This window comes from Propithecus coquereli, unplaced genomic scaffold, assembly GCF_000956105.1.
Source record: "Propithecus coquereli isolate 6110/MARCELLA unplaced genomic scaffold, Pcoq_1.0 Scaffold383, whole genome shotgun sequence".
Classification (NCBI taxonomy): Eukaryota; Metazoa; Chordata; class Mammalia; order Primates; family Indriidae; genus Propithecus; species Propithecus coquereli.
In genome coordinates this window covers 1,626,554-1,647,685 of record NW_012149541.1, presented here as the reverse complement: position 1 = coordinate 1,647,685, position 21,132 = coordinate 1,626,554, and the positions used below count along the sequence as shown (strand labels likewise).

At 41.3% G+C, this 21,132-nt stretch overlaps 1 long non-coding RNA gene across 1 annotated transcript in view; it reads left to right on the top strand.

Annotated features, from left to right (window-relative positions):
• LOC105816709 overlaps positions 1 to 12,406 on the top strand; it is a 26,068-nt gene extending 13,662 nt beyond the window's left edge. The window contains exons 4-7 of the long non-coding RNA XR_001137804.1: positions 9,064 to 9,126; positions 10,190 to 10,294; positions 10,798 to 10,940; positions 12,118 to 12,406. This is a non-coding gene — a long non-coding RNA (uncharacterized LOC105816709). The remainder of the gene's footprint in view (positions 1 to 9,063; positions 9,127 to 10,189; positions 10,295 to 10,797; positions 10,941 to 12,117) is intronic.
• The last annotated feature ends 8,726 nt before the right edge of the window (positions 12,407 to 21,132 follow it).

Genomic DNA, 21,132 nt, shown 5'->3' with positions numbered 1-21,132 from the left:
GAGCCCAGGAGTTTCAGGTTGCTGTGAGCTAGGATGACACCACGGCACTCTAGCCCGGGCAACAGAGTGAGACTCTGTCTCAAAAAAAAGAAAAAAGTATTCATCTGGAACATACCAAATGTTCTAGAAGATCTGCTCTTTGCTCCAGTTTTCCCTAGGGTGTTTCTGGCAAGGAATCTTTAAAAGACATCCACCTGAGTTGATGCTAAAACTTGTCACCACCTGGAATGTAGTTATTGGTCAGCAAGATGAACATTCTCCGAATTCCCCTGGGGCTGCTTTTGTAGCCTGATGATGCACTTGTGCCCTCTCTGTGTGGTTTATGCTTAAAAAACAGATAATTCTTTTCGATGGCTCACTGCTAGGGCCTGGGACATGCTGTCCCTGAGATACTGTGTGAAGAAAGCACTCTGAGGGAAGAGGCGAGAGGGAGCGAGGGTATGTTTCCCCAATGTATGTTTCTGTCTGCTTTGTCAAAGATCAGATGGCTATATGAGGATGGTTTTATATCTAGGTTTTCAGTTCTCTTCCATTGGTCTATGTCTCTGTTCTTGTGCCAGTACCATGATGTTTTAGCTACTATAGCCTTGCAGTATAGTTTGAAGTCTGGTAAATTGATACCTCCCAATTTGTTCTTTTTGCTTAAGATTACTTTTGCTATACAGTGTCTTCTCTGATTTCATACGAAGCATAGAATTCTTTTCTCTAGATCTGCAAAAAATGATGTTGGTATTTTTATGGGGATTGCATTGAATCTGTAGATCACTTTTCATAGTACAGATATTTTAACAATGTTGATTATGCTGAACCATGAGCATAGTATAGTTTTCCATCTGTATATGTCTGTGCTAGTTCCCTCCTCAGTGTTGTATAGTTCTCCCTGGAGAGGTCCTTCACCTCCTTAGTTAAATATATTCCTAGGTATTTTATTTTCTTTGTTGCTATTGTGAAGGGTATTGAGTCTTTGATTTGGTTCTCAGTTTGACTGTTGTTGGCATATAGGAATGCTACTCATTTGTCTACATTGATTTGGTAACCTGAGACTTTGCTGAATTTATCAATTCCAATAGTCTCATGGCAGAATCTTTGGGGTTTTCTAGATATAAGATCATATTGTCAGCAAAGAGCGATAGTTTGACCACTTCTGCCCCAATTTGGATGCCGTTGATTTCCTTCTCTTGTCCTATTCTTCTGGCTAGAACTTCCAGCACTGTGTTGAATAGAAGTGGTGATAGAGGGCTACCTTTTCTGGTTTCATTTCTAAGTGGCAATGATTTCCATTTTTCCCTGTTCAGTATGATGTTGGCTGTGGGTTTGTCATACATGGCTTTTATCATTTTAGCTAAGTCCCATCTATGTCTATTTTGTAAAGCATTTTTATAAAAGGGTGCTGAATTTTGTCAAATGCTTTTTCTGTGTCTATTGAGAGGATCATATGGTCTTCATTTTTTCTTCTATTTATGGGTGAATTACCTTTATTGATTTGCATATGTTGAACCATCGCTGCATCTCTTGGATGAAGCCCACTTGGTTGTGATGGATTACTTTTTGATAAGCACCTGAATTCAGTTTGCTGGGATTTTATTGAGAAACTTTGCATCTATATTCATAAGGGATATAGGTCTGAAGTTTTCTGTCTTTGTTGAGTCCTTTCCTGGCTTTGGTATCAGGGTGATGTTGGCTTCATAAAAATCCTCCCCTAGGGAGGATTCCTTCCTTCTTGATGTTGCGAAACAATTTCTGCAGGACAGGCACCAGATCTTTTTTGTAGATCTGATAAAATTTGGGTATGAAACCATCTAGTCCGGGATTCTTTTTTTAGCAGTATTTTGTATTGCTGCTTCAATTCTGGTACTTGATATCGGTCTGTTCAGCAATTCTATTTCTTCCTGATTAAGCCTAGGGGGGCTGTGCATTTCTAAAAATGTATCCATTTCCTCCACATTTTCCAGTTTATGTGCATAGAGATCTTTATAGTATTCATAGATGATTTTTTATATTTCCATGGTATCAGTTGTAATTTCTCCTTTTTCATTCCTAATTGACCTTATTAGAGTCCTTTCTTTTTGCTTCTCATCAATATAGCAAGAGGTGTGTCAATTTTGTTTATTTTTTCAAAGGACCAACTTTTTGTTTTATTAATCTTCTGTATAGTTTTTTTTTGTAATCTATTTCATTTAGTTATGTGCTGATCTTAGTTATTTCTTTTCTTCTGCTAGGTTTGGGATTGGTTTGCTCATCCTTTCCACTTCTTTCAGATGATTTGTTAGATTTTTGCTTTCTGATCTTTCTGTCTTTTGGACTTAGGCATTTATGGACATAAATTTTCCTCTCAGGACTGCTTTAGCTGTGTCCCCCAGATTTTGATAACTTGTATCTCCTTTATCATTTAGTTCAAAGAGTCTTTTGATTTCCATCTTCATTTTCTCCTTAACCCAATAATTGTTCAGCAGAAGATTTTTTAGTTTCGATGACTTTATGTACAGATAAGTGTTTCTATTGGAGTTGATTTCTAATTTTATTCCACTGTGGTCTGAGAAGATGCATAGTATAATTTCTATTTTCTTAAATTTGTGGAGACATATTTTGTGGCCTAGGATATGGTCAATCTTACAGAATGTCCCATGAGCTGATGAGAAAAAGGTATATTCGGTAGTTTGGGGATAGAATGTTCTGTAAATGTCTGTCAGTCCCATTTGTTCTAGAGTTCTGTTTAAGTCCATTGTTTCTTTGTTTATTTTCTGTTTTCAGGATCTATCTTGTTCTGTCAGAGGGGTGTTGAAGTCCCTGGCTCTTATGGTGCTGCTGTATATCTTTTTGTTTAGATCAAGTAGGATTTGCTTTATGAATCTGGGTGAACCTGAGTTAGGTGCATATATATATAGAACTGTTATGTCTTCTTGTTAAATTGTACCCTTCACCATTATATAGTGACCATCTTTGTCTTTCATTACATTTCTTATTTGAAGATTAAGTTATCTGAAATCAGAACTGCTATGCCAGCTTTCTTTTGGTTCCCATTTGCATGGAATATTATTTTCCATCCCTTCACCTTGAGTCTGAATGCATCCTTGTGGGTTAGATGTGTTTCCTGAAGACAGGAGATACTTGGCTTGTGTATATATATCCATTCACCCAGCTTATGTCTCTGTAATGAGCAGTTCAAGCCATTCACATTTATTGAAAGAATTCATAAGTGGGGCAGATTTCTGTTCTTCCTGTTAAGTTAAACTTTGTTGCTTTGTTTTCTTTCTTGAGCCATTGTGATATCTGGCCTTTGACCTTTAGCTTTTAGATTTTTACATTTTACACTGTCTATTGTGTCTATTGTACTGATCCATGTGTAACGCTATTCTAAGTACTTCCTGGAGGGCAGGTCTTGTCTTGATGAATTCCCTTAGTCTTTGCTTGTCTGAGAAGTTCTCTATTTCTTCTTTATATAAGAAACTTAGTTTTGCCAGACTCAAAATTCTAGGCTGGGCATTATTCTGCTTTAGAAGATTGAGACTGGGGCCCCCGTCCTTTCTGACTTGCAATGTCTCAGTTGAGAAGTCTGCAGTTAGTCTGATGGGTTTTCCTTTGTAGATTACCTGCTGCTTTTGCCTTATGGCTTGTAGGAGGGCCTCTTTTGTGTTTATTTTGGCTAGTCTGATGACAGTGTCATGGTGTCTTCGTCTTTGCCATGAATCTCCCAGGAGTCCTTTGAGCTTCTTGTACCTGGATTTCTAGATTTCTAACAAGGCCAGGGAAATTTTCCTCCATTATATCATGAAATAATTTATCCAACCCTTAAGTATTTTCTTCTTCACCCTCAAGGATGCCTGTGATTCTTATGTTAGGCCTCTTCACATAATACCACATTTCTTGTAGACTTTGCTCTTTTCTCTTATTTCTCTACACTATCTCTGCAACTGACTTTTTTAATGGAAAGGTGTTCTCTTCCGTCCCTAAGATTCTTTCTTCTGCTTGATCTACCCTATTCTTGAGGCTTTCCACTGTGTTTTGTAATTCCTTGAATAAATTCTTCATTTCCAGAAGGTCTGTTTGTTTTTTTCTTTATTATTCCAATTTCCTTAGTGAATTTTTCATTCATTTCTTGTTTTTTTTGTATGTGTGTGGTGTCTTTGTGTTAGCTATCCATTTTCTCTTGCATTTTATTGAGTTTCCTTATAATCCATGATTGAAATTCTTCATCTGTCATTTCAGTGTTCTCATTTTGGTTGGTATCCATTGCTAGAGAGCTGGTGCTCTCTTTTGGGGATGTCTTTTCAGTTTGATTCTTCATACTTCTGGGGTTCTTTCACTGATTTGTTCCCATCTGGAGCAGCTTTTGCATCTTACCTTTGGATTTTCCTTTAGATAATGACATGCCCAGTTTAGTCTCTGAGCCAGTAGGTGGTAGTGCTTGTAGGTGAGAATAGACTACACCCTGTATGATGAGTTAGTAAATGCAGTAAAAGGGTGTGCAGATTGACCTCCCTCTCAGTTTGTGGTGCTTGCCAGGTAGAGCAAACTGCAATGTTGTTTTTGGGTCCTGTGAACATCTCTACTTCCTCTAGGGAAGCACTCTAGTGCCCCATGTGGTGAGTGGACCCCTGGGACTTCCAGGTGTTTCCTTTTTTTCCACCTCAGCAGGGGTCCGTGGGGGACGGAGGCTGGATGGAGCTGGTCTGGGTGAGCCTGCCCTCCAGCTGAACAAATGCTTTTAGCAGGCATAAAAATTCTGTTCACTGCATTTGGATAAAGCTGCCAGGAAGGAGCTGAAGTTGCCCCACTTAACCATAAAGTATGCGTGTGGAGGTGGGGCTGTCTGAGACCCACAGTCTGGCAGTCTGGAACAGGCCTTGCTCCTTTCCACCCACCCCTATTTCATGGTTTCTCCCAGTCCTCTGCCAACATGCAGGATCTCAAGCCAGCTGAGCTCCCCTAGGACTGTGATGTGGGCCAGGAGTTTCTCTACCCAGGATCCTAGCCTGAGCTGGGAGCATGGCCCTCCCTTCAGACGCAGGGTGCCCCTCGAGCATGCTGTAGCTAGAACCCACTCTGATCTGCCCCTGAAAGTACACACACCTCAGTAGACTAGTCCACAAATATCCCTTGAGTCCCCCCAGGAAAAGCAATCGAGAGCCAGGTGTACAGGATTTGGCCTGCAGGCCTGTTCCCCTGGCCCTGTAGATCAATCCCTGACCATGCCAAGGAGAAAAATGTTGGTCCCAAGTCACCCACATAATGCCCAAGCTGCACCAATGTCCCTCTGCCTCAGGGTTTACACTGCTCTGCTAGAATCACCGGGCAAGTAGCACCAGGAAGGGCTGGCAAGTAGGAAGTTCACAGTCTGAGCACTCCTCAGTGCACTGCGGGCCCCAAAAGGAAAGGTCCTACCTCCATTTCCTGTGGATGCCTCTGGGTGGTGGGTAAATTGTCTCTCTTGGCAGCTGCAGGTAGGGGAAGGAAAGGGGAGAATGAAGGACTAGGTGGAGGAAGGACTGCACACCGGTAGTCTCTGAGCCTCTCTCCGGGAGGCAGTCATCCTAGAATGACTGGGCTCTGGACTCCCATAGATTTCCTGGGACCCACTGGATCCCTGTGGCTCCTGCAGTCTCTGCCAGAGTTGGGAAATGTCTGTGTGGGGATGAGCAATACAGATCCAGAGGAGTTGAGACCACCCAGGGAGGACAGCTCATTAGGCTGTGATGGAGAAGACAATTATTATATTAGTTACCATGTATCTTTGTTTTCCTACATGCATGGAGGAAAAGCTCTTTCTTCTTTTCCTTACCTCTCCCCAAAAACATTTACAGACACAAATACACACATAGGCACCACAGACAAAGATTTCTGCACAGGCTCTGACTGTTTTCAGCAGGTTTGAGTCAGGCAAAAAAGAAAGAAGAGTTGGGCTTCTCAGTGAAGGAAGGAGACACTGAGTGGATCATATAAAGAGAAAGAATGGAAAAAAATAGGCTTGGGTCAACAAATGAAAAGACATCAGAATAAGCTTCAAGTTTTTCTGAGTGGACATAGAATCTAAATATATCACTTGGTAAGGAGTTTTGTTGGGGAAGAGGGATGATTTTCAATATACCTCTCAGAAGTTATACCAGAAGCATGGAAATAAAGTTGAAGACTGATTGACAGGCTTGCAATGTAGAAAGCTCATAGGCAACTGGCAAAGGTAATAGAGCTGGCTGTGTGGTCAGTGTCAAAAGAGCAGGCATTTGGTGATGATGAATGTAGTCTGTGAGATTAAGCTGAATACAGGTGGAGAAAATATGGACACCACCCAGGGAAACAGAGTAAGGCCCTGTCTACAAAAAAAAAAAAAAATTTTAAAGTTAACCAAGCATGATGACTGCACCTGTAGTCCCAGCCTCTTGGCAGGCTGAAGCAGGAGGATTGCTTGAGCCTAGAAGTTCAAGGTGGCAGTGAGCTATGATCATTCCACTGCACTCTAGCCTGGACAACAGAGCTAGACCCAGTCTCAAAGAAAAAGGAAAGAAAGAAAGAAAGAAGGAAAGAAAGAAAGAAAGAAAAGGAAAGAAAATACAGATAAAGATAACCGTTGAATTTATAAGACCAACCAAAAGATCACCATAATATTGAGAGAGAACAGAAAGGGAAGTGATGATAGAAACAGTATCCCCTCAATAATAAAGCTAGATCTAGAGATATACAATGGAAAGTAGGTGAAATGAGATAAATGCAGGGGGTTATGAATGGAGAGGTGTGAAACATGAGGCACGATGAGAACTATGTAGACAAAGAGTTAAAAGATGAGAGAAAAATGGAGGAGAGAAGGGACAGTGTAAAAGAGAGAGAGGAGAGAGAGAGAGAAATTGTTGGGGTCTGAGATGATGATGAGACAAAAGCAACTTTGGCACCAGGCATGTTTCTCGGTAGCAGTGAGTTTTCAGAGTAAGTTGTCCCCAGGTATCAAAGTGGCCCCTGTAACTCACCCAGATTACAAAAGTCCTTGCTGAGGCATTTCATACATTTCTATCACTTCGGTCACCACCCCCAACCTGATGATTCCTAAAAATATATCTCCAGCCAGCCCTGTCTTCTAAGCTCATTCATCCAAGTGGCAAAAGCCTCTGTCCAAGGTCCTGAAGGCCATAGCCTTCTCCAATTTGATGTCTCTCAAGACCTACAAACTTCAAACTGAACTCCTCCAAAGCTGAGCACATCATCTTTTCCCCTAAAACCAGCCTGTTTCTCCAGTGTTCTCCACCAGTGAAACACACTGTTAATTCACCCTTTCTTTCAAGTTGAAATTCTTGGGGACATTCATGAAAGGAAGGGACAAATACAGTGATGAACAAGAAAAGAGAAAGAGATTTCAGAGGTATCCATGCTTTAAGGTAGCAGTGGGTAGTCACTAATGTTTGGAGGGGGTAGGGCAAAAATGAAACTACTTACAAATCACAATTTAGTATTCAGAGCTACAAATACCTGAAAAGGAGAAGTGTTCTTGTGTCACGTGTTTTTCAAAAGGTGTGCCACGAACTCAAGAAGCAACAGTACAAACTAGCCAAACACCTGACATGATGGGTAAGACTGCCCAAGGGTCTTGGGATGGACATGGCTGAGCGGATACCACAGACACTAGGGAGGGCTGTGACAGGTGATCAGAGTTCAAGAAGAACATGATGCAGCCCCTGACTTCCAACAGGAAGTGGGCCCACAGACCCCAAGCATCAGAAGTTTGAAAGTCTGAAACAGAACTCCCATTCCCTGCACAATTGACTGTGAACACACTGCGACGAAGAACAGGCCTGGTCCAGGCCAGAGTCCTGTTCTCTGCATTTGGTTGGCCTGATCCTTCTGGGAACTTCAGGGAGGCAGGAGATCATTATAGAGTCATGTTTAACAGGATGGGCTCTCGTGGTTGTGTATGAATGATGTAGAAATACAGGAGTAAAAATGGTATCTCATTTACTCTATTAGCATATCAATACTAAAGTGTTGGATTTATACAGTGACTTTCACCCTTGTTCATAGAACAAAGAAAGCCATGTTCTTCCATTAGAAGATAATAGTGTCACTTTTTCACACCTTGGAATGGCCTAAAAAGACAAATGGTCCTGTTACCTGGCAGGAAAAAGACCTCAGATATCAACTCTTAAACTAAAAATGCATAGTTTTGAAGGATGTCCTCCAGCATGTTATGGATTTATATGGTGATTTTCCATTAACTTATTTAATCTTCACAAAATATTGAAAACCTGCACAGAATAACTGTTGCTCTCCCTGTTTTGTAAATGAGGAAATTGGTGCATGTAAGTAATTAAGAACTTTTCCAAAGTCTTAGAGAATTAAAGGAAGACCTTAGATGTCAATTCAGTACCTGTTTATTTCCTTTAGAAGGAAGACAGAGAAATGATACTCAGAACATCATTGTAAACTCCAGCCTTTCACACAGTGTGAATTGTCATAAGATTTGTAACTTTTATTTATAAATTACAGTTCTCTTACCGCCACCTGTCACTTTCTAGATATCATGGATGCTGGAAACAATTCTGCTTTGGAAGAACACAGTGGAAAAAGAAATAAGAACAAATAAAAATTTACTTGATTTTTATGTGACAAATGAACTATTTTTTAATGTTAAGGTTTATTATCATTATTTTCTATATCTTTCATGAGATAAAATAAATGCCTTTTAAACTAACAATTTATCTTTTTCAAAATGCTGATATTTTATGTTGCTTTTTATTCTGATTTGAACTTATGTTTCCTGTAAACGTTGGGGTATAATTTTCCATAATTTTTCTATACATGTACATTTGAAGAACACAGACCTAAACATGCATCTGGAATGACTCACTCTTTTTTGGACACACTGAACCAACACATATTAATATATCACATACTACATTCTTCCGAGATATTTTTAAAGTCAATCCTTTGTGCGACCTTTAACTCTACATCTCTTAGACTTGGGACTTAATTTCTACAAATTCCCTGAAAAGTTACAATTGAATGGTGTTTTTATAAAACACTACTACTTGTGATGCAATGTCATAAACAAGAGATGTTCTTGTTATTTTTCTACTTTCTCAGAGAGAAAAGCTGCCATCCCCGGACCTTTGAAAAGAAGAAGCAGCAGAAGAGGCAGAAGAAGAGGTATAAAGAAGTGATCAAAACACTTTTAATAGTTAACCAGCAGATTTTTATTTTATATTCTTTGCTCTGAGCAAAAAATCAATTTTCTTAACTGCCTTAGGGGCAGGCAGTATGGGAGCCACAAACTTGGCCACAAGTTCATTTTAAGACCTTCGATACCTGCTTCGGCTGAATCCAACCCCTAGTGCCCCATTCACATGGTGTGCTGGCCTCCCTGAGCAACTTTTTTATTGAGTCATTGAGTGATACATAATAGATGTACATGTTTTGGGGGTGCATGTGATAATTTGATACTTTCATATAATTGAATCAAGGTAATTTGGATATCCATCACTTAAAATACTGATCTTTATACTAGGAACATTTAAATTTTTCTCCTCTAGCTATTTTGGAATGTACAATCAATACTAACTGTACAGCCCCTACTGATCTATCACATACCAGTTCTTATTTCTTCTATCTAACTGTAGAATTACATCCATTAATAAATCTCTGCTCATCCCCGCTCCTGCAGTGAGTAGTTTTTTCTAAAACCCCCACTCTGAGCTTCCGTTTCAGCAACAGAGAAAGCTCAGGTGAGGGAGAGTGAAGCAAAGCAGATGGCAAATGGGGAGACAGACACCAGCCTGCCTGGTGCCCCATTTGCTGCCCTGCTGCCATCCTGCTCTCTGTTCCCCCAAGTGATGCCTAAAATAAGGAGACAAGACTAAAATTTGACAGGTTTTTCTCCATCTCCATAACTTCGAAGCAATAATAGGACTGGAAATGTCCCTTCAAATCACCAGGGGGAAAGTCATTGTGGGATCAATGGATGTGGCCACCAAGCTTGAGAGCTCAGATCCTGCCGCCCCAGGCTGTCGGGTGGCATTTTGGAGGGTGGAGCAGAGGATGACATTATCTACAGGTATCTAATCTGCCATAAAAGAAAGACCTTGAAGTGTAATTAATTTCTGGTAGAAATACCTGCAAACATTTTAAATTATAAAAGAAGGATCTGAAGAGGGTGGGAAAGATGTTGCCGAGTTGTAGAGGAAGATGGAACGAAAAAATCGCTTCCTTGCAGTTTCAAGATTTCCCAGAGATAAAAATATGAATTTTCAACTTCCTGAACTTCCTGTGACCTGTGGTGAGATAAAGGGGACTCTGTATAAGGAGAAATTGAAAAAAGGTGAGTTTCCAGGCCTTCTAGGATTTTCAACTGGAAAATACCCACGCAAATAGCACACCATTGAGCAGTAGATATCTGCTTTGGGGGCCCCAAGACCAGCCCCAGGTCTGATTTCCTAGGAGTTCTGCTAGGACTTGGTACAAAGTCACACTCACAGCTCAGGTTTATAAGACTGAAAGGATGCAAAGCAAAGTCAGCAAAGGGAAAAGGCACGTAGGGTGAAGTCCAGAGGAAACCAAGAGCAAGCTTCTAAGAGTCCTCTCTGGGTGGAGTCACACAAGACTCACTGCTTGAAGGTCAGAGAAATATACACACATGGCAGGGAGTTCCCTTCTTCCCCGGCCTTTCAGCCTGAGTGTGGGGCCCCTGATGTCAGAGAGGACAATTCAGACTCTCCTGCTGCTGATCCTGAACCCAAAGTGGGTGGATCCAGATCCAACGTGGGGGGAGGCCAAGTTTAGGTGTTTTCACAGTTGGGAGCTCAGCTTGTCTTGGTCTTACAGGAACCTCAGAGAAGTGTATAAAGAGAGATAATGGAAGGTGGTTCACTCCCAGGCGATTTGAAATTAAAGGAGGCTACAAAAATTCCAACGACTGGAAGCAAAGTATACGCTGCGGTGGATTTACCCTGAAAGAGCTGATAGAGGTATTCTACTGACAAACAGCTTAAATCGAGGATTTGGCTGTCACACCAGGCTTTGCAGAATTTCTCAGTGTCCAGAAAACCATCATGACTCCCCTTGTCCAGGTCCAGTGCACATGCTGTTACTATTAATAACATTCCCCCAGGTGTGACCATTTGTGGCTTGTACTACAGCTTACTCCTCTAAGCACAGTAACTCTTCTCCTTTTGAAGGCAGGACAGCAAATGGTGGGCTTGACTCTGCCATGAAGAAACTGTGCAGCTTGGTCACATGAAAGTAACTTAAATTGGAGGGAAAGGGGTCCTAAACATTGGGGACCCATGTTAAAAGTAACATGGTAGAATTATAATCTGAAAATAATACATCAGGATAGATAGTTCCTACATTTCACAATATTTCAACAATATTCTTTGTCATAAGTCACCTCAAATTTGTTCTTGAAAGAGAATACAAATAAATCGCATTTTAAACTAATTGCTTTGAATCCCCTGATGTGGACAAAACAGGGACAGGGTTTTTGCTGCAGGTGAATCTGTGTCTTTTGACTCTGGATACTGTGATTTCTCAGTTGCACACTTCAGACAGCCCTTCCCTGTGCCACTCTAACCATAAAGAAAAGGTCTTTGTTAAGCAAATGTTTATTGAGGTACATCTAAAGCCATGAGGGAGTACAAGGTGTGAGCCCCTACCTGGGCAGAGGGCTGTGCTTTAGTAACCACAGGCCTGCACAGTGTGAATGCTCTAAAGAGAGACATCTGCAGGAAAAGATGCAGTAGGAAGGAAGGTCATTTCTGCCTTTGAGTTTGAGGATGGTTTCTTGGAACAGTTTGCTTTGAGCTGGGCATAAAAAGCTGAACAGTTCTGACAAGCAAAAATGTAAAACAGGGCATTCTACATTCATAAGAAAGGATGGCATGAAAATCTGCTCCACAAAGTGTCAATAAGTTGTGGATAATGAGGCATGATACATTCACTGCACTGACTGTAGGCATCATGAGGCGAAAGGCAGTAGTCTAAAAAATTTCTTTATCCTTTAATGCCTGAGAAATCATGGAAGATACCTTGAATTTGAGTTGAAAGTGGGATATGCAAGTAGAAATATCTGGAAGACATTCAGAAATATTGAGCCCATAAAATAAAAACAAGGATTCACCATATCATTAATCTCTTTTCTTTCAGAAAGGATATCTACAAAAACCACCAACAAACAGAAAAGAGTGATTATCAAATGACTTTCTGCTGATGCCTCATCGGTCATATTATTGGTTTTCCATTGCTGTAGCCTTGCTGTCTTTAAATTGACCAATCATGATAAAATTTGATTGTATAACACGGTGCTTTCGCAGTTGCTGCCTTCAAACATTATATAATGTATAAGGCTGGGACTTTGAGCAACGAAACATTTAAGATAAAGGTGGGAACAATCCTTAAAAATAAATAAGGCTAGGTCAAATGGTAGTTCTACTTGTAGCTCTTTGAGGTATCTCCGTATTACTTTCCACAGAGGTTGTACTAGTTTGCAGTCCCACCAGCAGTGTATGAGTGTTCCTATCTCTCCGCATCCATGCTTACATTTATTGTTTTTGGATTTTTTGATAAAGGCCATTCTCATTGGAGACAAGATGGTTGAAGCTCTTTATATGTAACCTAAACATTTGTATCCCCGTAATATGCTGAAATAAAAAAAATTAAAAACAAAACGAAACGAAAAATAAATAAATAACACAAAATTGACCTCGTGAGTGTGATTTAATAACAGATCTGAATGACACACTTTCTGAAAATTAAATATAAAAGATGGGGCTGGATTTGGAAAAGCAAGCGTGATTTTGAAATGCACAAAACAATACATTGAACAACTATTGTCTTTACAACCTCAACTTAAACACTGATTATTTTTCATTGGTTTTTATAGTTTCTGTCTTTAATGAAATAAGAATGAAGCAAAAGTTTCCCTAGAAACATCCCATGGTCACTACAGATGACCTAATGTAGAATTCCCTTGGAATGTATATATAGCCATATTCACCCAGGGAAGCAAACAACAAAAAACACATTCTCTGTCTTTTATCTTTTTCCTCCACTACATACACACACAGACACAGACAGACACACACTCATACACACACACGCAGAGTTCAGTGGAAATTTTTCCTTCACGCCACCCTTGAGAATAGAGTGATTGGGAGGCAGAAGCGTCCTGTAAAGCTGCTGACCAGGGAAATCATTTCCTTTGTGGAGAGGCTCTTTGGCCCCACCAGAGATGCTGTGCAGACCTCACTTCCATCCATGAAGGTGAATTCTCCCTCCACGGAAGTGGTATGTGGAGTTCATGGACCACTGGTCTCCAAGCTGGGTGGATTCCAGGGAAGGTGGCGAGATCCTGTGTGCTCTCCACGGCCTCTCCAGGGCTGGGTGTGAGGGAGAACCTGGGGAAGGAAGGAGGTGGACGAACTTCCACTTTCCTAACCTCTGACATCAGTGACCTTGGATAACTCTGCCACACCAGCATATCATGGTTCTCACAGAGCTGGCTTCTGGGGCTATTTGCTACCCTGGCTCTATGACTAGAGACTCAGTGACCAGGTTCTGCACCCACTGGGATTTCTGGAGAAGGAGACATTATTTGATCTATTTCTTAAGGCCAAATATGTCTGTCCAGCACCAGAGTCAAGGGAGACTCAGTCTGGGCCAATCAATTGAGTTGGCCTCTCCCATCCCTTCATTGCAGGCTCCCTCTCTCTATTCCCTGTGGGCTCCATGGCCCTAGAGGGGCAACTGTCTCAGTTCTCAGAGGGTCCCTCCAAAGGGTCTCCTTCTCCAAACCATTGGCTTCTGATGCTTCCATCACTCACAGCACCACATCGCAGGTACTGCTGTTGGCAGCTTCCCTTCTCCTAAATTTCTTGTTAAACCTGCTGGTGGTAGCTGACGGGCTCTGGGATAGTAAGATATAAAAGTCCAAGCTGATTATTTACTGGCTGCTAAGAAATCTTTCCTCCTGAGTGACAACTGTGTTCATTTGTTCACACATGTATGTGTCCATTCAACAAACAAATGTGGAGCAACTACACAGGCCTACATGATGGGGCCAGTCATGGCAATGCAAAGGAGGACTAAAGGCAGCCTTAGGGGCTGTGTCAACCACATTGTCTTATCTGGGGGATAACTAGTGGGGTGAGGTGAGGGATTCTAGGCCATTCAGATACTACACCAGCTCTTGGCCAAAAGGCCAAGAAGTAATCCAGGCCAAACAGAGACAGTGATAAGCCCTCTTCTCCCACCACTGTGCCTTGGATCACACTGGGTGGCTTGTCTATTGCCTCTGCCCCGGCTGGAGGTAAAAGCTGAAGCAGTCATTGTTCCAGATCAGAAAGAGGCTGAGTCATTCCACAGATATCCAAGGTCAATGCAAGCCCTTGGGATTCAAGAAAAAGTGAAGAGATGCTTTCCTTCAGGAAGAAGAACTGCAGCACTGGGGACCTTGAAGACATTTTATTTTCAGGGCTGCGTCCCTGGGGAGCTGCAGAAAGCAGTGGAGTTCTTTTCTGGGATGCTCGCACGGCCTTCAGACTCTGGGCCCTGTGGTCACTGGGGGATACGAGAGATGAATTTTCAGCCCGATTCCCTTTGCAGCTCCTCTGCACAGGATGCTGTTTTCTAATTTACAGAAAAAGCCTATAGGAAAGAGGAGAATTAGGAAGAAAAGACTGCAAACTAGAAGAAGGCTGTGAGCATGCCACTCTCAAGAAAATCATCATAAGTTGCAGGCAGATGCCTACCTACAGATAGCTCTTCTCAGAAGGAACATTACAAAACCCCAGAGAAGCACTGTGGGACACTCGGAGTGAAGGAGGAGGTGAGGAGTGATTCATTCGACAAGATCAAAGGGATCTGTGGAGAGACATCTACATGTGGGGAAGATTAGGAGGATAGAGAGCTGGGGTGCCATGCTCACCCCTCAGGCACTGTGGCATGAGTCGTGCGGGGGCTACCTCCACCACCACAGACCTCTGCCTGGACTGACTGGGGAGCTGCCTAGAGTGTGCATAGTTATTGCACTGGAGAACAGGTGCAGTAAGGATCTGGTGGCTGCTAGTTACAGATTTCTATAGCTGATGGCATCCTGAGCTCTCAAGTACATGGCACAAAGGTGGCACTGGCCTCAGCTTTTCAGAAGTTGCCTTCACATCACCCTCACCAGGCTGGGAAGGTAGCAGACAAAGTGGACGCTCCCTTGAGCTTGTAGGCCCTGTGACTGGAGCCAAGCACCCCTCCCCCAGAAATGCTTAGGTATAAGCAGAGGAGTTGCCTCAGGCACCATAGGCTCAACCTGGGAGGTTTTGGGTGACTACCTCAGCAGGACCTGGATGAGGGGGAACTCTGTGGTCTCTGGCCTGCTGAAACCAAATTCTGCCCATGCAACTTGGCATCCATGGTCCCCGAGTTGGTGGAACTACCTGGTGCTTGCATTGCCCTGCCTCCGCAAACACCTGTTCTGGCTCTGAGGCTCTCGCCCCAGAGCCTGAGGCTCTGCCCTGGGGCTCCAGAGCTCCTGCCATCCCCAGAACACAGCCTCTGAGATTTTGGCACTGCACCTGGAATCCAAGACCCCACCCCTGATTACCCTCCACTGACACTGTGCTGGCAGAACTGCCCCAAGGTCCAGCATCCCACAAATGACCACTCAGCCTCAACCTACCATTATACCTGGACCTGATTTCAGCAAATTCCCACAACCCTGGCACCCAAGACCACTACCTAAATAGCCTCAGCCAGCGACCACTGTCACCTCTGTGAGGAGAGCTCAGGCAGAGCAATCTCTACAATGCCACCCTCCACGGAGAGGGTCTCACATAGCTCCCAACTTGAACTTCCTACAACGATCTGGGGAACAATTCACCACCCCACATAAAGATTGAGCACCAGCTGAACTGTGTCAGTCACAGGTGAACTGGACAAAAGAGAATAGCTACGTTATAGGCTCATAAGGCACACACTCCTCCCTTGCTGGGTCAACATTTCAGAGTAGGAATAAAGCGCCATCTAGGGACCGTCCCTTCTTCTAATTAAGCTGGAGAGTTCCCAGCAAAGGAGGCAAGTGCTCTGCAAACATGTTAACCCTAAGCTGAGAATAGAGGATGCAGATGAGAAGAAACCAACAAAAATACCAGGCAACATGAAAAAATAAAATAGTTCAACACTCCCAAGGGATCACAATGGAGCTACACTAATGGACTCCAATCATAAGGATATTGCCAAAATGAAAGAAATGGAATTCAGAGTATGAAGACAAATAAGATGAATGGAATTGAAGGGAAAGTTGAACTGAGAAAGAGGACCAAAAAAAAAAAATTTCACAAAATCAAAGAAAAGTTGCTAAAGAGCTAGACAACATAACGAAGGATATAATAGAACTTAAAGAAATGAAAGAGTCATTTAGGAAATTTTAACACAGCAGAAAGCTTCAAGAGACCAAACCAAAAAGAAAAAAGAATCTCAGAGCTTGAGACAAGGCTCTTGGAACTGACCCGATCATTCAAAGAGGTGGAAAAAGGAATAAAAAAGACTGAGCAATCACTTAGAGAGGTATAGGACTATGCAAAGCAAACAAATATATAAGTTATAGGTATCCCTGAGGGAGAAGAAAGAGCTTAAAGCATGGGAAATTTACTCGAAGGAATTATTGAGAAAAACTTCTGGTATCACCAGAGATTCAGATATCTAGATACAAGATGGCCATCAAACACCAGGAATATTCATACCAAATAGGACACCTCTAAAACACAGAGTAATGAACCTGGCCAAAGTCAAAGTGAAGGACAAAGTTTGACAAACAGCAAGATAAAAGCAACAACTAACCTAAATAGGAAAACCCATCAGGGTACTGGCAGACTTCTCAGCAGAGACCTTGTAAGACAAAAGGGATTGGGGCCCCATCTTCAATTTTCATAAACAGAACAACTGCCAGCCTAGAATTTTGTATCCTGCAAAACTAAGTTGCACAAGTGAAGGAGAAAGAAAGTCTTTTCCAGTCAAGCAAACACTGAGGGAATTTGTCACGATCAGACCTGTCCTGCAGGAAATACTCAGAACTGCATCATACATGGATCATCACAATAGATACCCACCACTATAAAAATCACCCAAAAAAGCTAAAGCTCACAGCTCTTATAAAACAATAGCACAAGGGGGAAAACAAAGCAACAAGGTAATACCTAACATGATGAACACAAGAGCATTCCATGTATCAGTTCTATCAATCAACATTAATGGTCTAAATGAACCACTCAAAGGACAAAGGCTGGTTAAATGGATAAACAGACACAACCCAATTCTGCTGGCTCCAAGAAACACATCAAAACCACCAAGACGCACACAGATCCAATGTGAAAGGATAGAAAACAATATTCCATGCAAATGGAAACCAAAAGAGAGCAGGTGTAGAAATTCTCATGTCAGATAAAATTGACATTAAATCAATAATGATAAAGAAAGACAAAGATGGTCGTTATATAATGGTTAAGGAATCAATTCAACAAGAAGACATAACAATCCAAAATATATATACACCTATCACAGGAGCTCCCAGACAGCTAAAGTAAATTCTACTACAGCTAAGCAAAGAAATAAATGCTAGCATAATAATTGCCAGGGACTTCAACACCCGATTATCACAGCTTAAGAAATAATCAAACCAGAAAATAAATAAAGAAACACTAGACTTAAATGGAACTCTAAACAAATAGCAATAATACACATTTACAGAACATTCTACCCCAAAACTACCGAATACACATTCTTCTCATCACCACATAGGACATTCTCCAAGATTGATCTCATCGTAGGCCACAAAACATGTCTTGAAAAATTCGAAAAAATCAAAATCATATTATGTATCTTCCCAGACCATAGTAGAATAAAAGTGGAAACTAATAACAAGAGAAACACTCAAATCTACAAAGTCATGGAAATTAACAATTGCTGCTGAACAATTATTGGGTCAATAATGAAATTAAGATGGAAATCAAAAGATTTCTTGAAGTGAATGACAAAGGGGACACAAGGTATCAAAATCTATGGGATTCAGCAAAAGCATTCATAAGGGGAAAATTCATAGCCATAAATGCCACATCAAAAACACAGAAAGATCACCAATTAACAACCTAATGTCACATCTGAAGTAACTAGAAAAGGAAGGGCAAATCAAACCCAAAGCCAGCAGAAGAAAACAAATAAGAAAGTTCAGAGCAGAACTAAATGAAATGGAAAACAAACAAACAAAAAATACAAAGGATCAACAAAACAAAAATACTTAAACAGGCACTTCACAAAAGAGGATATCCAAATGGCCAATTTAAACATATGGAAGTGTTCTGTCTCAATAGAAATCAGGGAAATGAAAATTAAAACCACAGTGAGATATCACTGCTCACACACTAAATTGGCTTTTAAAAAAAACTGGCAATACCAAATGTTGGCAAGGTTGTGGAGAAATGGAAACAAACTTATACTCTAAGAGCAATTTTATTCTTAGGCATATATACTCAACAGAAATGTGGGCATGTTCAAGAATATTCATAGTAGCATGATCAAGATACTCAAAATATCTCAACACTAAAAAAACCACAAAAGCCTATCAACAATAGAATGGATAAAAACATCATGGCACATTTATATTAGAGTACTAAACTATACTGAAAGATTAATTTGTCTGCTTTAGAACTTTATATACATGGAGTTTATAAAATGTAATCTTACATGTCTGGCTGCTTTTATTTATGCTTACATCTGTGAGAATCATCCATGTTGTTGCAGGCTTCTGCAGTTAGGAGTCAGGATAGTGTGTGCCTTTGGGAAGAAAGGTGGGTCTAGTGATCAAGACAGGCCACAGAGTGGCTTCTGCATGATTAGTAAAATCCTATTTCTTGACTTCTGTAGTGGCAACACAGGTACATTCATTTTGTGATAATTAATGTGTGTGGCTTGTACCCCTTTTGGTATATATGTTATATTTCGATGAAAAGGTGTTCTTAAAAAAAAAAAGGCAAAACCAAAGGGAAAAAATATTTTAAAAATCATTATATAGGGCTGGGCGTGGTGGCTCACACCTGTAATCCTAGCACTCTGGGAGGCCGAGGCAGGCGGATTGTTTGAGCTCAGGAGTTTGAAACCAGCCTAAGCAAGAGCGAGACCCCGTCTCTACTAAAAATAGAAAGAAATTAATTGAACAACTAAAAAATATATAGAAAAAATTAGCCGGGCATGGTGGCACATGTCTGTAGTCCCAGCTACTCGGGAGGCTGAGGCAGGAGGATCCCTTGAGCCCAGGAGTTTGAGGTTGCTGTGAGCTAGGCTGATGCCACGGCACTCTAGCCCAGGCAACAGAGTGAGACTCTGTCTCAAAAAAAAAAAAAAAATCATTATATAAACCAATGACATGCATCAAAACTACTATATCTGTCTGAAAGTGATTGACAAAAACACTGTTCTGTCAATCCTAGATAGCAGTTTCAGTTGTCTTGTGAGGACTTTTCAAGCATGTGACTAAATGACAATAGAACTCATTTTACTAAATGTGAGTTTAAAATTGCTTATTGTTTATCATTATTTCGCCAAATACCCAGTGCTATGGTTTGAACATGTCCCCAAAAGTTCACGTGTTGGAAGCTTAATCCCAATGCAACAGTGTTGAGAGGTGGGACCTTTGAAAGATGAGGGCTTTATTTTTATGAATATATTAATGCCGTTATCACAGGAGTGGGTTAGTTATCATGGGAGTTCGGCCCCCTTCCCCTCCCTCTCTCCCATATTCTTCCCGTTCCACCTTCCACCATGCGATGACACAGCAAGAAGGCCCTTGCCAGATGCCAGCACCTTGACCTTGGACTTCCCAGCCTCCACAACTGTGAGAAATAAATTTCTTTATAAATTACCTAGTCTCAGGTAATTCTGTTATAGCAGCAGCAACAGACTAATGTGCCCATATAATACGGATTGTAATCAGAATAAAATTAATCAATAGCAGCTCCGATTTCAAGCTCCTGTTGGTGGCCATTTGGCATCTTCCTTACCCAGACCACTTCTTGGTGCTGAGCTAGAGGCTTCCTGGGGCATTTCTTTATTACCCGCTTGCAGAGAGTCACCCTGAACAAAGAGAGGAAACGCTTGGAGGTCTTAGTGGGTGCCCAAGGAGCCAACACTAAAGGAAATCACATAAGAAGACTAGGGGAAACCTGGGAAGCTCCAGGAACTCAGGGTAGCACCAAGCCCACCCAAGGCCACCCTGGTGTGACTCTCAGATGCTTTGTCTTCCCACTTTCCATTTCCTATCCCTCGTTGTCATTCTGCTTCTTACCCTTCCTACTTGTCTCTACTTATCTCGTTTGACTCTTAATTCTGTTTCTCGCCCAGGATCATCTTAGAAGATGAGCACTGAAGATGGTAGAGCCTCCAGCATCCTAGGTGTCTGAATGACTGGGTGGGGTACAGCACCCCATCCTCTCTTCCGACACCCCACAACCCACTCACGACCTGGAACACTCTAGATTGTCCCAGAAACAGAAATCAACTTCTATTTATTTTAGCAATTACAAATGTTCAGGGTCTATTTACTATAATATAGCCTATCCTAACTAATAAAAAAGATTAATCTGGACCCTGTAAAATTTATTAGTTTACTTGTGAATGTTTCCACCAACAACTAGATTTAATGATTTGTTGACTATTTTAAAAGTGGGGGGCACCTTAAAACATTTGTGTGCTTTGGTTTCCTTGGGTATGAAACAGAGCTATCAATAATTTATTATGACTACATCTCATAATTGTTGTAAAGTTAAAATGAGAGATTTTTTAAAAGGCTTTTGATAAACTACTACATGCTCAATGACAAATAAAAAGTAAAATGAGGAACTAGAAAGTAAAAATCTGTCCTGTCATTCGTGAGATTGAAATAACAGATACGGAGGAAGTCTGCTGCAAAGGTAACAGGAAACAGTATTTCTCCTAAAAACTTGCTGAAGCAATAAAATGTCATAACAACCCCCTTCTTTGAATCAATACTGTTTTCTTACTCGCTGAGGAACTTTGTAGTCAAAAATCACACACGGGGCCAGGCACGGTGGCTCATGCCTGTAATACAGTTTCATATATATATATATATCCCAAGGAACACTCCAAGAATAATAATAATGA